At 43.2% G+C, this 13,104-nt stretch overlaps 1 pseudogene; it reads right to left on the reverse strand.

Annotated features, from left to right (window-relative positions):
• Positions 1–236: 236 nt before the first annotated feature.
• Positions 237–1,088, reverse strand: LOC138283509 (F-actin-capping protein subunit alpha-1 pseudogene; annotated as a pseudogene).
• Between the last annotated feature and the right edge of the window lie 12,016 nt (positions 1,089–13,104).

Here is a 13,104-nt window from a genome sequence, read left to right on the forward strand (position 1 = left end):
TGGGTTGGATTGGACTTGGTTGGGTGTGTTGGGTTGAACTGTTGTGAGGTGGAGAATGGTGGGATATTTGGATGGGACAGAATTGTTTAGAGGCATTACATTACAGAAGGTAGAACATGTGTTAAATCACACATGGTCTTCAAATAGCAACTTTGTCACAGAATAAAAACGCAATTTTTCATTTTTAGTGAGTTTATTGAGTTATCATCTGCACGTGAAGGCACACATAAGAATCACTATGTTGGTTCAGTTTTCAGAATTGTGGGTGCCAGTATTTTGTTCCAGTCAAGATTGGTGCGAGCGGCTGGTAGCTGACTTCTGAGTTCTTTCAGGGTTTGGTCTGACAGAATATTGAATTCCTCCATCAGCGCTGTCTGAAATTCTCGGTCAGCACTCTCCACGAGATCTGTAAAATCCTTAGCTGCTTCATTTTCGTTATTGAGAAGGAGGGTTTCTTCTACACTCTTGGCTGCAGTGAGGTGGATATTGCCATCTTCGTAGTAGTGAACCTGCACCATGATGTTCCCCATTGCCTTGGTAACAGGTGGAGTCAGGTCAAACATCCACTCCGACTTCCACAGTCCGTTCCAGAAAGATGAAGGATTAAACTGGTGGCCTTCTATGCATGCCACAAAATATTTCTTGCCACGCCCAGGTTTTCTGTACACACTGCAGTTTCCATCACTGAAATGACTCTTCACATACTTACTCAGACTTTCATTTAAGGCAGTCCTCCATAATTCATCGTCATTCCTCTCAATGGGATAAAGTTGAGGATCTTTAATTTCACCGGTCAGGTGACAGTAGTGGAAAGCCATCTTCTGATCGGGGTCGAAGAATCGGCTGTTTCCTAGGTCATTGTGGCGAGTGAGGAGCACCTCCCAACCATCTTTTACCAGGGGAGTAAAGTAGTTCTTATTGTGTAGTGCCCAGGCCTCAGATGCCTGTTCGTGCATTATCTTGTCATCCTCAACTAGAAAGCGAATATCATTGAAGACGTTAATGAATTCTCCTGGCGGTGCCTGCCTCACAAGTTTATTTATCAGAGTTTCTTTAATATTTTGGGGAAACGCATGTTTTTCTGTCATCATGAATATCCTCTTCTAGCTTAAAGGAACCTGGAATTAAGTTCAACCTGAAATGAGAACACAAATACCTCAAATGAATGAAAATATTCATTATTGAGCCCACGTTTTAAGTTATCTTCCTAACACGAAAAAAAACCTTGTGGTTTCACATTTCAGTACTTATACCGTCTACATATTGAGAAGGCTGATCACATTTTTAGCAAGAGCACTAGAAATGGCTATAAAAAATGTTGAGTTCATTTCGTTCTTATTTTGTGTGGCTTGGAAGCACATGATTGAGAAAAGCAGGAAAGAAAGAAATAATAGATTCTCCTTGTTGCAGTGTTACTAAGTGTTTACAGAAACATGAAACTTTCCGTTTTCTCTGTTTAACTCACTCTAATTCTGCGTTAGAGTGCGTGAAGTGAAACTGTAGGCTTGATCAGAGGAAACATTGTCAACAGTTCAAATGTCCTTAAAAGCACATCCATGCAGAGAGTACTGCACGAAGTCGTCTTGTGAACACCATTGCCGAATAATAAAAGGAATACCCCTGACATGAAAGAGGAATTTCTCTATCTGTAAGTAATCAACAGCTTAAAGAATTGTTGGGTTTGTAATTTTATGTATTTGTTGGAACTGGCCCTTTTTGCAGGGTCATGCCCAAACTTTTTGCCTCCTTCCTCCTTTTTTTCTGAACTGTTTTTGTTGGTTTTAAGACTCTTTGGCACTTTACCACTGCTACCCAGTGCTTAAGTGCATATGTTCTTTGTCTAAATTGTATTGGTGTTAGACCTGCTGTGAGGCCTGCACCCTTCATAGGCTAACATTCGGGCTGTCATCATATATTGTTTGAGTGGTAGCTGCTGAAAGGAGTAGGAAGGTCATATTTAGTATGGCCAGAATGGTGATGAAATCCGTCTGACTGGTGAAGTTGGATTTAATATTACTATTTTCGAAATGTCACTTTTAGAAAGTGAGCATTTCTCTGCACTTAAATCTTTCTGTGTCTTACAATCCACGTCTGGCTGGGTTTAGGTGACAGCTACTTGTGCATTCACTCTGACACACCCCAAACACGGGATACTCAGCCTCACTTGCATACATCTGCATTTTGAATGGGTCTTCCTGGGCTGGGAGGGTGGAGGGCCTGCTCTCACACAAAGGACTGCTACATCCCCTACTGGGACCCTGGCAGACAGGATTGAACTGAAAGGGGACTTGGTGCACTTCTAAACCACTCTTTGAAGTCTCCCCCACTTCAAAGGCCCATTTGGGTATATAAACAGGGCCTCTGCCTCTTCCAACTCAGACACTTCCTGGAGAAGAAACTTGTAACCAGAACCTGCATCCTTCCAAGAAGAACTGCCTGGCTGTCCAAAGTACTCACCTGACTGCTTTCTGTGAAGGACTGCTGCCTTGCTGTTGCCCTGCTGCCTTGCTGCTCCCTGGCTGTGGTGAAGAAGTGCTCTCCAAGGGCTTGGATAGAACTTGCCTCATGTTCCCTGAAGTCTCAGGACCAAAAAGACTTCTCTCTTGCAACTGGACTCCTTGTGTGGTGAAAATTCGACACACAGCTTGCTAAAACCGACGCCCAGCCTGCCCCACAGTGAGAAATTCACCGAACGCTGAAATGAACAACGCAGCCCGACTTCGCAAGGAGAAGACCGACGCACCGCCTGCGTTGCGACCGGAACTTCGACTCACGGCACACAGGATCGATGCACAGCCGACCTGGGACGACACGGCCCGACTTTCAGAGAGAAAATCGATGCACAGCCATCCCTGCATGGAAACGAAATGACGCATCACTGTGTGCAGCCTGAGAAATCGACGCACACCTCCTTTTTTTCCACGCGTCTCCTCTTCTGCGGCCCATTGCAGAGATTTTTCACGTGAACCAGGTACTTTTGTGCTAAAAGAGACTTTGTTTGCTTTAAAAAGACTTAAGACACTTTATATCACTTTTCAGTGATAGCTCTACATTTACTTATTGCATCTTTGATCGTTTTGACCTGCAAATATTCAGATAAATATTATATATTTTTCTAAACACTGTATGGTGTATTTTTGTGGTGCTATATTGTGTTATTGTATGATTTATTGCACAAATATTTTACACATTGCCTACTATGTTAAGCCTGAGTGCTCAGTGCCAAGCTACCAGAGGGTGGGCACAGGATAATTTGGATTGTGTGTGAGTTACCCTGACTAGAGTGAGGGTCCATGCTTGGACATGGGGTAACCTGACTGCCAACCAAAGACCCCATTTCTAACAACTGGTAATTGTTTATCCCTGATTGGCATATTTGATTTACTAGTAAGTCCCTACTAAAGTGTACTAAAAGTGCCCAGGGCCTGTTAATCAAATGCTACTAGTGGGCCTGCAGCACTGATTGTACCACCCACATAAGAAGCCCTATAAACATGGCTCAGACCTGCCACTGCAGTGTATGTGTGTGCAGTTTCAAACTGCCAATTCGACCTTCCAAGTGTACCCAATTGCCAGGCCCAAACCTTCCCTTTTACTACATGTAAGTCACCCCTGAGGGAGGCCCTAGGTAGCTCCATGGGCAGAGTGCAGTGTATTTAAAAGGTAGGAGATAACCTATTGTGTTTTACATGTACTGATAGTGAAATACAGCCAAATTTGTTTTTCACTATTGCAAGGCTTATCCCTCCCATAGGTTAACATGGGGGTTGCCTTTAAATATATTTTAAGTGCAGTTTCCTATTGGGAGCAGATAGAGATGTGGAGTTTGGAGTCACTGGACTCACAATTTAAAATACATCTTTTGGCAAAGTTAGTTTTTAGATGGTTTGTTTGAAAAAGCCACTTTTAGAAAGTGAGCATTTTTTTGCTTAACCATTCTGTGCTTTTGCCTGGCTACTGAATGCACGTCTGGGTCAGACTGACAGTAGGGCTGTTTTGTGAATTCCCTCTAGACAGTAACACAAAGGGAGCTGAGGTGTGTCCTGTATTTCCTGATGAGTCTTCCTGGGTTAGCGTGGGAGGAAGGAGCTGTCACCTGAATTGGAAAGGGCTGTGTCTGTCCTATAACAACACAGTCTCCACTCCTCTAGTGTGTGTCTGGGGCAGGCAAGGAAGAGACAAGGTCTTGTGCACTACAAAGAGTTTCCTTTGAAGTTTGCCAACTTCAAAGGTAGAAATGAGTATACATATTGGACTGCTGACCCCACAGTTTTAGAACACTTCTGGATCCAGAGGAACCTCTGCCAAGGAGGAGAGCTGAAAACCTATGAGGAGGAGTACTGCCCCTTTGCTGTGTGTGCTTTGCTGGGTTGGCCTGCAGTTGCTGCTTCTGCTTTAGAGAGAACAAAGACTGGGCTTTGCTGCATATCCTGCCTGTGAAGATTCTCCAAGGGCTTAGACTGAACTTGCCCCCCGTTAAGAAGTCTCAGGGACTTCAAACACTTCATCTTCCAGCACCTGGGCTCTCTTGCTGAGACCCCCCTGACTTGCCAAGCGGTGCCACATCAAGTCCCTGGGCCACTGGAAGGAGAAGCTGGCAGAGCCTGGGTGAAAATACATGCACCGGAGCCGAGCGGCAGAAAAATCGATGCAGTACCTGCACTGCAGCTGAAAACTCAACACATCACCGGTGAAATCGATCCATCGTCACCTCAGCGTGGATTCATCGCTGCCATGCATTCAGATTTTCCACGCATCATCCAGGGGCATCAAAATCTTCAACATCACCGCATGGGCCCGAGGCTGCTGGCCCGGAAAAAGACGCAGCGCTTACCCAGCGGAGAAAGAATTGACAAATGGCCTCACTTGCGAGTAAGAAATCGATGCATCCCTTGCTTTTCCAAATCATGCTCGCTAATGTGTCTTTATTTTTGATGCATATTAGGTACACAGTTACAGAGTGAAAACACAGCTCATGAAAAATCACATACCAATTAAAAAATAGAGAGTTTTTTTAATAAGCAAAAGGAAGCCAAAAGGAATCAAGTCAAATTGATAGAACCAGAGATTTGAGCTTTTAAACTTTGTTAGTGAAATCTAGTGCCCAAAAGATCAAAGTGCCAACCCTGGGTATTTGGACATGCAAGAGAGGGAAAGTGTCAAAAGTTAAGGTTGGTCGCAAAGGGCACGGTTCGGATACATGGACTGGGCCCGGTCTGGGATAACCTTTCAATTGGACTTACAGGTAAAAAGTCCAGGAGATGGTTGAGTTCAGAGGGGCAAGGTAGCAATCTGTTTCCAAGGAGGAGTTGTCATAGACAGGGGATGCTGGATGAGATCCAGGTGAAGCCATTGATGATAACTTGAGGAAGCTCGAAGTTGGGGAAGCCAGATTTTAAGGCACAGGAGGTTATCGTTGATGAGGATCCTGTTGCCGACAAGTCCAGTGAATATTTTTACCTTCAGACTTAAACACCTCTATGGAAAAATTGAAAACCTCCAGTGGGATGAATCTGCAAGTAACAGCGGAGGAGGGCTCAACAATACCAGATACTATTGCTCAGAGGTTCTGCTAAGCAGGATTTGCTGCTGCAGAGAAGTATGTAGCAGGAGCTACTGACAAGTCAGGCCAACCTACGATACACTTTGGGTGGATCAGCTGACAGGTAGGTCCCAGGCTTCTGTCAATTATTCTTGCACTTTTAGATGATGATTTTTCAAAGTCCCAACTTTAAGGGTTAGGTAAGAGCAGCACCTCTAACGCCATTTCCAAGGGTCCTGGAGCTGGGGTCACCACTTTGAAGGAGGTTAGGACTCACGCAATCAGATGCCAGGTGCAGAAATCAAGGTCTCGGGAGCGTGTTATGTCCTTGTAACTCACAAGAGGCCAGCCGACTAGCCCATGGAGTCAGTTCAAGGATATGGTCCTCCCTCTTTTATGTAACTTGGCAAGCCTCAAGCAGCAGGGCAGTATTCTGAAGAACAAAGCAGGCTTGAAGTAGCAGGGCAGTCATCTGAAGTGCAGGGTCATAGTTCTGAAGTCTTCCACAGTTCCACAGGAGCACTGAAAGGGTTGCTCGGGAAGTCCAACATTTATAAAGATTGCCATCCTTTGAAGAGGGAGTGAAATCCTGTCAGGTTCCTTTGTGTGTGTGTGCTGGAGGCAGCCTTTTGAAATGTAAGTGGGGCAGGGAACATCCCCACACCACCATCCTCACAACACGGCCCATCCTACCAGCACCTAGGGCGCCTTTGTCCCGCTATCTCAGAGGAATACACAAAGGCCAATGGCTAAGCTAATCAGTCAGGTGACCCATGACTAAGACAGCAGGCACCAAATGGTTCGGACAAGAAAATGTCAACTTTCTAGAAGTGGTATTTTCAGATTTGTGAGATAAAGTCTGATTTTACCATTGAAGATGTTAAACTTGACATACAATGCAACCTGCCTAGTGGGCTGTTTCAAGCCTACCTTAGAGATATCTTACTTTAAAGAAAAAAAAAGGTTTACTGAGTGGCAGTTTTAAAACAGCACTGCATGCTGCACTGGCAAGCCTGAGATGTATTAAACTGCTACTTAAGTGGATAGCAGAGTGAGTGCTGCAAGCTCACTAGTAGCTTTTCATTTACAGGCCCTGGCTCATATACTAGGGTACTATAAGTAAAATAAATGCGCCAATCAGGTGTAAGTCAATTGTAACATGTTTTAGGGAGAGAGCACAAGCACCAAGGCACTGGTTAGCAGAGTCCTAATGTAAAACAACATTGAAATTTAGAAAACAGGAGGGTGAAGGTTTGAAGGTGACCCTGTAGAAAGGGACAAGTCCAACAGTAGAAGATACCAACACTGTAAGAAATTGGGGTTCTAGTTGAGGAGGGAGAGTACCCACCTCAAGTAACAACCATAACCATTGTTAGTGTGATCCATCAAGGGCACTAAATTAACTTGAGCACAATTCCATGGTGGCTATGACACACAGAAGATGGGAAGATCTTAGAGGAAATGTGCAAGTATTTATGCAGTACCGTAACAGCAAAAATCCCCATCCAGTTCAGAAAATTAGAGTACATTTTAATAAATAAATAACATAGGGGGTTCATACAACTTTGGAGGAGGTGTTAATCCGTCCCAAAAGTGACGGTAAAGTGACGGATATACCACCAGCCGTATTACGAGTCCATTATATCTTATGGAACTCGTAATACGGCTGGTGGCATATCCGTCACATTTGGGACGGATTAACACCTCCTCCAAAGTTGTAATAACCCCCATAATGTCTAAAATTCAATAGGGAAACCAGAGGTTTGAATTAATAAAATATAAATATAAAAATAGTGTCAAAAAGCATAATGCACCAACCGAGGTCATCTGGTTGCACTTGACTGGTACCAAGTTAAGACTGACCACAATGAAGCACTAGTCAGCTACAGAAACCAGGTTAAAAGTGTTACGGTTAGACTTAGCCACTGAAATGGAAGTCACACATCCTCAGTGGAGCAAGGAGCAAGGCAGCAGGCTCTGACCAAAGATGGCTCCACAGTGTCTGATAGCTGCTGGACAAAGTCCCAGTAAAGCTGTTGACTTTTGGCAGTAAAGCACAGAGCAGGAGAAATCTGAATTTCGCACCAACTGATGGTCTTTCACTGGCCTGACACATTTAGCACTTTGACCCAGTGAACATTTGTACCTTTAAACTTAGAACCTCATTTAAAATTTAGCAGATGTGGTTGCTCCATCACAGACGTGGTGGATATCCCAACTCCAATATTATGATTCCATTATAACCTATAGGAATTGTAATACGGCGGATGGGATACCCGTCATGTTTGTGACAGAGTAAACCATCTGCCAAATTCTAAATCAGGCCCTTAGTCACTTTTTTACAGCTCAGATTCTTTCAGTGGGGCAAGGCTGCAAGTTAAATTTGAAGAGTGTGAAAGAGGGCTCCGCGAGGCCCGATACTTTCTCCCAGAGGTCCTCCTGAATCAGATTGGCTGCTGCAGAAAAACTCAGAGCAAAAGCAACTTGAACCTTTGGCCTATCAGTACTGCACCTTAATCTGATCAGCTTGGCAGTTTGGTCCAGGACCTCCTGAGATTTTTGATGCCCAGGTTTCAGGTGATGATAGGAGGAGTACGCTTTGACATCAGCCAAAAGGCCTGGTTTTTGGAGATAGCATTTTAGTGAGTCACTCTCCAGAAAAGGCCAGCCGCAGACCCAGGGAAGATCTGGTTGGAGCTTGTGAGTTTGACAGTTGTAGAAAAAAGCCTCTTGTAGTGCTTTGGGCACCTGTAGCATAAACAGGTCAATCTTCTGATCCTACAAGTCAACGTTTTTGTTCTCGGTACAAGAGGGAGATCAGGTCCTTTCTTCTTCTAGGCTCTTCTCAGGCAACAGACAGCAGGTCTGATAATCTTCTGTTCATCCACAGATCCAGAATGTGTTCTGAATAGTGCACTCTGGATGACACATTTATGCCTGGACCCTGCCTGTGGGTGGGTGACTCCTGGCTCCTCTTTAACCAATGGAGCAAATGTTCCTAGGGGTAGCACTACCAACTTTGCATTTTCTGTGTACACTACTGCAAACAATCCCACGGTGTCCCGCTCTACATAAAACCAAGAAGGCATTTTCCTTCTTCCTATGTGCAGCACTCCAGTGTCCACCCCAAAGGTGTGGCCATGAAAAAATGAGCAACCGCTTCTCTGTGGTCACTCTAAGACATTTCTGGGAGCAGCTCTTCTCCTATTGGGATTAGTGTCTAACTCACTGGGGGCACAAAAAGGGCCCTACCTTTGTATCAGCTAATATCTGCTAATATTTGCTCTGTCAGAGAAGGCCTCTCTGAAGTTACTGGGCACAGTCCAGATTGCCATCCTGTCAGAGGAACACAAACATTCCCATGCCCAAGGGCTTTGTCTCGCTCTAAGGGCAGCTTTCACACCTCTTCAGGTGGGTAATAAGATGCTAGGTGACATTTGGAGCGCATGCAAATGGACCTCCAGGTGGTGTAGGCAGGAAAAAGATAATGTTATGATAGCACATTTTCAAAATTATTTATGAAAAATCTGACTTCACTATATTTCATAAAGTCCAAGAATGATATTTGCAGGTATTTCCTAGCTACACTTAACATTTTTAAATTTAATATTTCATCTCAATGCTTTCCTATTGAACTGCCAGATTCACTACAATGAAAATGGCTTTTTAGGCTTTTTCACAACAAGGACATGTGAAACATTAAACTTTTTGGCATGTCCTATTTTTAAATATGGTGCACCCTGCCCTACGGCCAATAACATCTACTTAGGGGTGTAGGCCGCTGTAACCGCAAAATCCTACACCTCAATGGCCGGTTGTAACAGAGACTCAATTTCATGAGGCAAGGAGTCCCAAGCTAAGGTACAAATCAGCATACCAAAAACAGATAAGTGAGTTCTAGAATGGAACTTGTAAATCCACGAAGGATTATTACAAACATTTAAATGTAATTGAAATGCATAAAACATTGCCTTAAAGGCTTTCAGTAATACATACAATGCAGGATTAGAAGTAAAATCAGAAATAAACCAAGCCCCAAATGTGCAACAAAATCAGTAAGAAAGCAGACAGTATCCCTAGTAGCATAGGATAGGTTTCTGGCCTACCCCCAAAATGAAGGGTTTATATAGGAAATGTGCTCATAGAAGTAAATTAAAACTACAGAATCATGGTGTGAGAAAATAAATACATTTTCAACAAGTCAGAATAAGGATTTTAAAATCATCATACAGCATTATTACCTATGCACTAACCGTCTACGTGAATATTGATTCAGCCTCTTCTACTTTAATGTCATCTTGAGGCATCTGAAAAAACTAGATACATAAACCGTGACCCATTGTGAATGAATGTAATACCATCAGCAAGCCGAAGACACTTGAAAAATGCTACAATTGTGAGACCATGCTAGAGAGCCTTCATCGACAACAGCGTCTTTCAGAAAAACAAAACAAATATATCTCGCTTGACTATGTACAGCGGTAATAATGAATAAAGCAAAACCATGATGAAAAATTAATTTTGAACAAGATGACGTTAAGGTCAAACTGAAGCCTTGCTACCATAAGTTAAGAAAATTCATTTCAACAGGTCATATCAAAAGCTCTTCTGTGGCAATGATATCATACTATCTTACACACGTGAAATCGAATGTAGATTAATATTCTGCACACTGGTAATAATCTATGTTTTGATCAATGCACAAAAGCTCCCACAGTTTCTCTCTCTCATCATCACTAATACCTCAAACTATGTGTAATACAATTGGCATCACATTTGACTTTTGCATTTTTCCATCTCACCCTTTTTCATTTTGGACCTCATCGTTTTCTCTTTACAGCCACATTTTGAAAATATTAATTCAGAAATTGTGAAAAGAGAAACAGAAGAATTGCACAAATAACACAATAAGCACTTATGATTGTATAGCCTTTAACATGCCCCCTCCCAATCATCTGAGCTAAACCCCTTTCCAGTCTCACCAAACCAGGAACCCACTGACTCCTATCAGCCAAAATCCTCAAAAGCTTTGACTTCATGAGGAACATTAGTAATATTAGAAACATTAGAATTGTTGACCTTACTGTTTTCTACGATGAAGGTGTAACACTCTCTCACTTTTAAAACCCTGCAAACTCTTCATTTCTTCCCAAGAATATTATCTAGCACTAGATGGATTTGCATAATCATGGAATGCAAAGCAATTAAATCATTAATTTCTTAGTTAATGCACTAGCACTGTTAGAAGCAAGGTGTTCCACAAGTGCATACAATCTTACAATCTTGACATAATGTTGAACACTCCAATAGATTAAATCATAGCTCCTAATAAGTCTAAAATAACTTGCCCAAAACCTTGTTTCACTTTTTCCAAAGCAACACCGTCACTCCTCTCATTCACATGGGAAACCCTTGGGAATACCAAAATGAGATAGCAGGAACCCATCAAATGATGAGGTTAAAATAAGCAGGCCCCCACACACATAATAAATTCCTCTAGGTATTGGTTCTTTGCAGTAAGAAATTCACCATTCACAACATTACTTCCTTCAGACTCACTCTTTCCCACAAACTCTATTGATCTATGTTGTGTAGGTTCATGACATGCCAAGCGTCATTCACACTTTCACTCATGCTCCATTCTCAATCATGGATGCAAATTTGAAGTCCTAAAATCTTCTTCAGTCTTAATGTGTTCCCTAATGTTCCTTTCATCTTTCCAATCTTTCAAAATGTTTGTAGTGTCTTGTGAGTTTGTGATGATGGGATCCTTTTGGTTCCTGATGGAACCTGTAGAACTTTGCTGAAAGTGTTTGGGTGTGGTGAATAGATTTGTTGAGGTCGCGGTTACATACAGGGCAATAAAGATTGGTTTGTTCACATACAAACACTAAACTTAACTTTCGGAGTGTCATCAGCTGCAGAACCTTTTCAAGATGTCATTCGACGTATCATTCAAACTGTCATGAATGCTTTCAATTACAGTGATGACATATTGGTTTTTGGAACAACTCAAAAGGAACATGATAAGGCTCTGTTAGAAATGGGGGTTTTGGTTGGCAGTCAGGTTACCCCATGTCCAAGAAAGGAACTTCACTCTAGTCAAGGCAAAGGAGAAACACATCTGGTTAACTCCTACTCACCCCCTTGGTAGCTTGGCACGAGCAGGCAGCATTATCATAGAAGCAATGTGTAAAGTACTTGTGCCAACACACACAGTAATACAGTGAAAACATTACAAGATGGGCACCACACCAGTTTTGAAAAATGGGCAAAATTTATTTAATTCAAACAAGACCAAAATGACAAAAAAACAAACATACACAAGTCAAGATATGAATTTTCAAAAGAATAAGAATCTTACTCCATAGAAAACAATGGAAATTATGATTTTGCACAAAGTACCTGGTTAGCGTCAAAATTAAAGCCACGCAGGTGAGCTTGCATCAGAAAAAGCAGCAATGCGTTGATTCCTTCTTCGCAAGGGAGGCCGTGCATCGTTTTGTCTCCGGTCGGGTCGGCAGTGCGTTGTTTTTCTTCCCCACAAGAGAGCAGTGCATCGATTTCCGCATGGGGCACCTCGGATCCGTGCAGAGTCGGGTTGATTTTGACACCTAGGGACGTTGCTTGGAAAATTCGGTTGCATGGTTAGAAAACCATGCCTTGTGGGGTTTGTGTCGTTATCAGCAGCTGCTGCATGTCGTTTCTCCAGCTGCAATGTGTCGATCTCCCAGCCACGATGCACGTGGAGCGTCAATTTCAACCGCAAAACCAGCTGCACGTCGTTTATCAGCCGCGTTGCAAATGGTGCATCACAAATTTCCCCGCATGGCATTCTGTACATGGATTTTCAGCTCTTGTTCTGCCAACTTCACCTTTCAAGGGCCCAGTGACTGGATAGAACATCACTTGGCAGGGCAGGGGTCTCAGCAGAGAGTCCAGGTGCTGGCCGAAGAAGACTTTGATTGCCCTGAGACTTCAAAACAGGAGGCAAGCTCAGTTCAAGCCCTTGGAGATTCTTCACAAGCAGGAATATACCACAAAGTCCAGTCTATGTCCTCTTTCACAGACAGAAGCAGCAACTGCAGGATAGCCCAACAAAGCACAGTCACAGGCAGGGGCAGCACTCCTCAGCTCTTCTCCTTGGTCGAGGTTCCTCTTGGTTCCAGAAGTGATCTTGAAGAACTCTAAAGTCTCGGGTTTTGGGTCCACTACTTATACCCCTATCTGCCTTTGAAGTTGGCAAACTTCAAAGGAAAGTCTCTGTTGTTCACAAGATCCTGCCTTGCCAAGTCCAGGCTCCAGACTCACAGCAGTATGTTGGAGACTGCTTTGTGAGAGGGCAGGCACAGCTCATTCAGGTGTAAAGGGCCACTCCTCCTCCCACTCTAGCACAGATGGCTCATCTGAAGAGTCCTAAAGTCAACAAAAACAGGCCAGAAAAACTAGGAGGAAGGAGGCAAAAAGTTTAGGGATGACCCTCTAGAAAGGGCCATTTACAACAGGCTCTTCCACATGTATGTCATTTACTTGCTGATGCAGGCTTGACTCTGAATGCTGAG

This window comes from Pleurodeles waltl, chromosome 3_1, assembly GCF_031143425.1.
Source record: "Pleurodeles waltl isolate 20211129_DDA chromosome 3_1, aPleWal1.hap1.20221129, whole genome shotgun sequence".
Classification (NCBI taxonomy): domain Eukaryota; kingdom Metazoa; phylum Chordata; class Amphibia; order Caudata; family Salamandridae; genus Pleurodeles; species Pleurodeles waltl.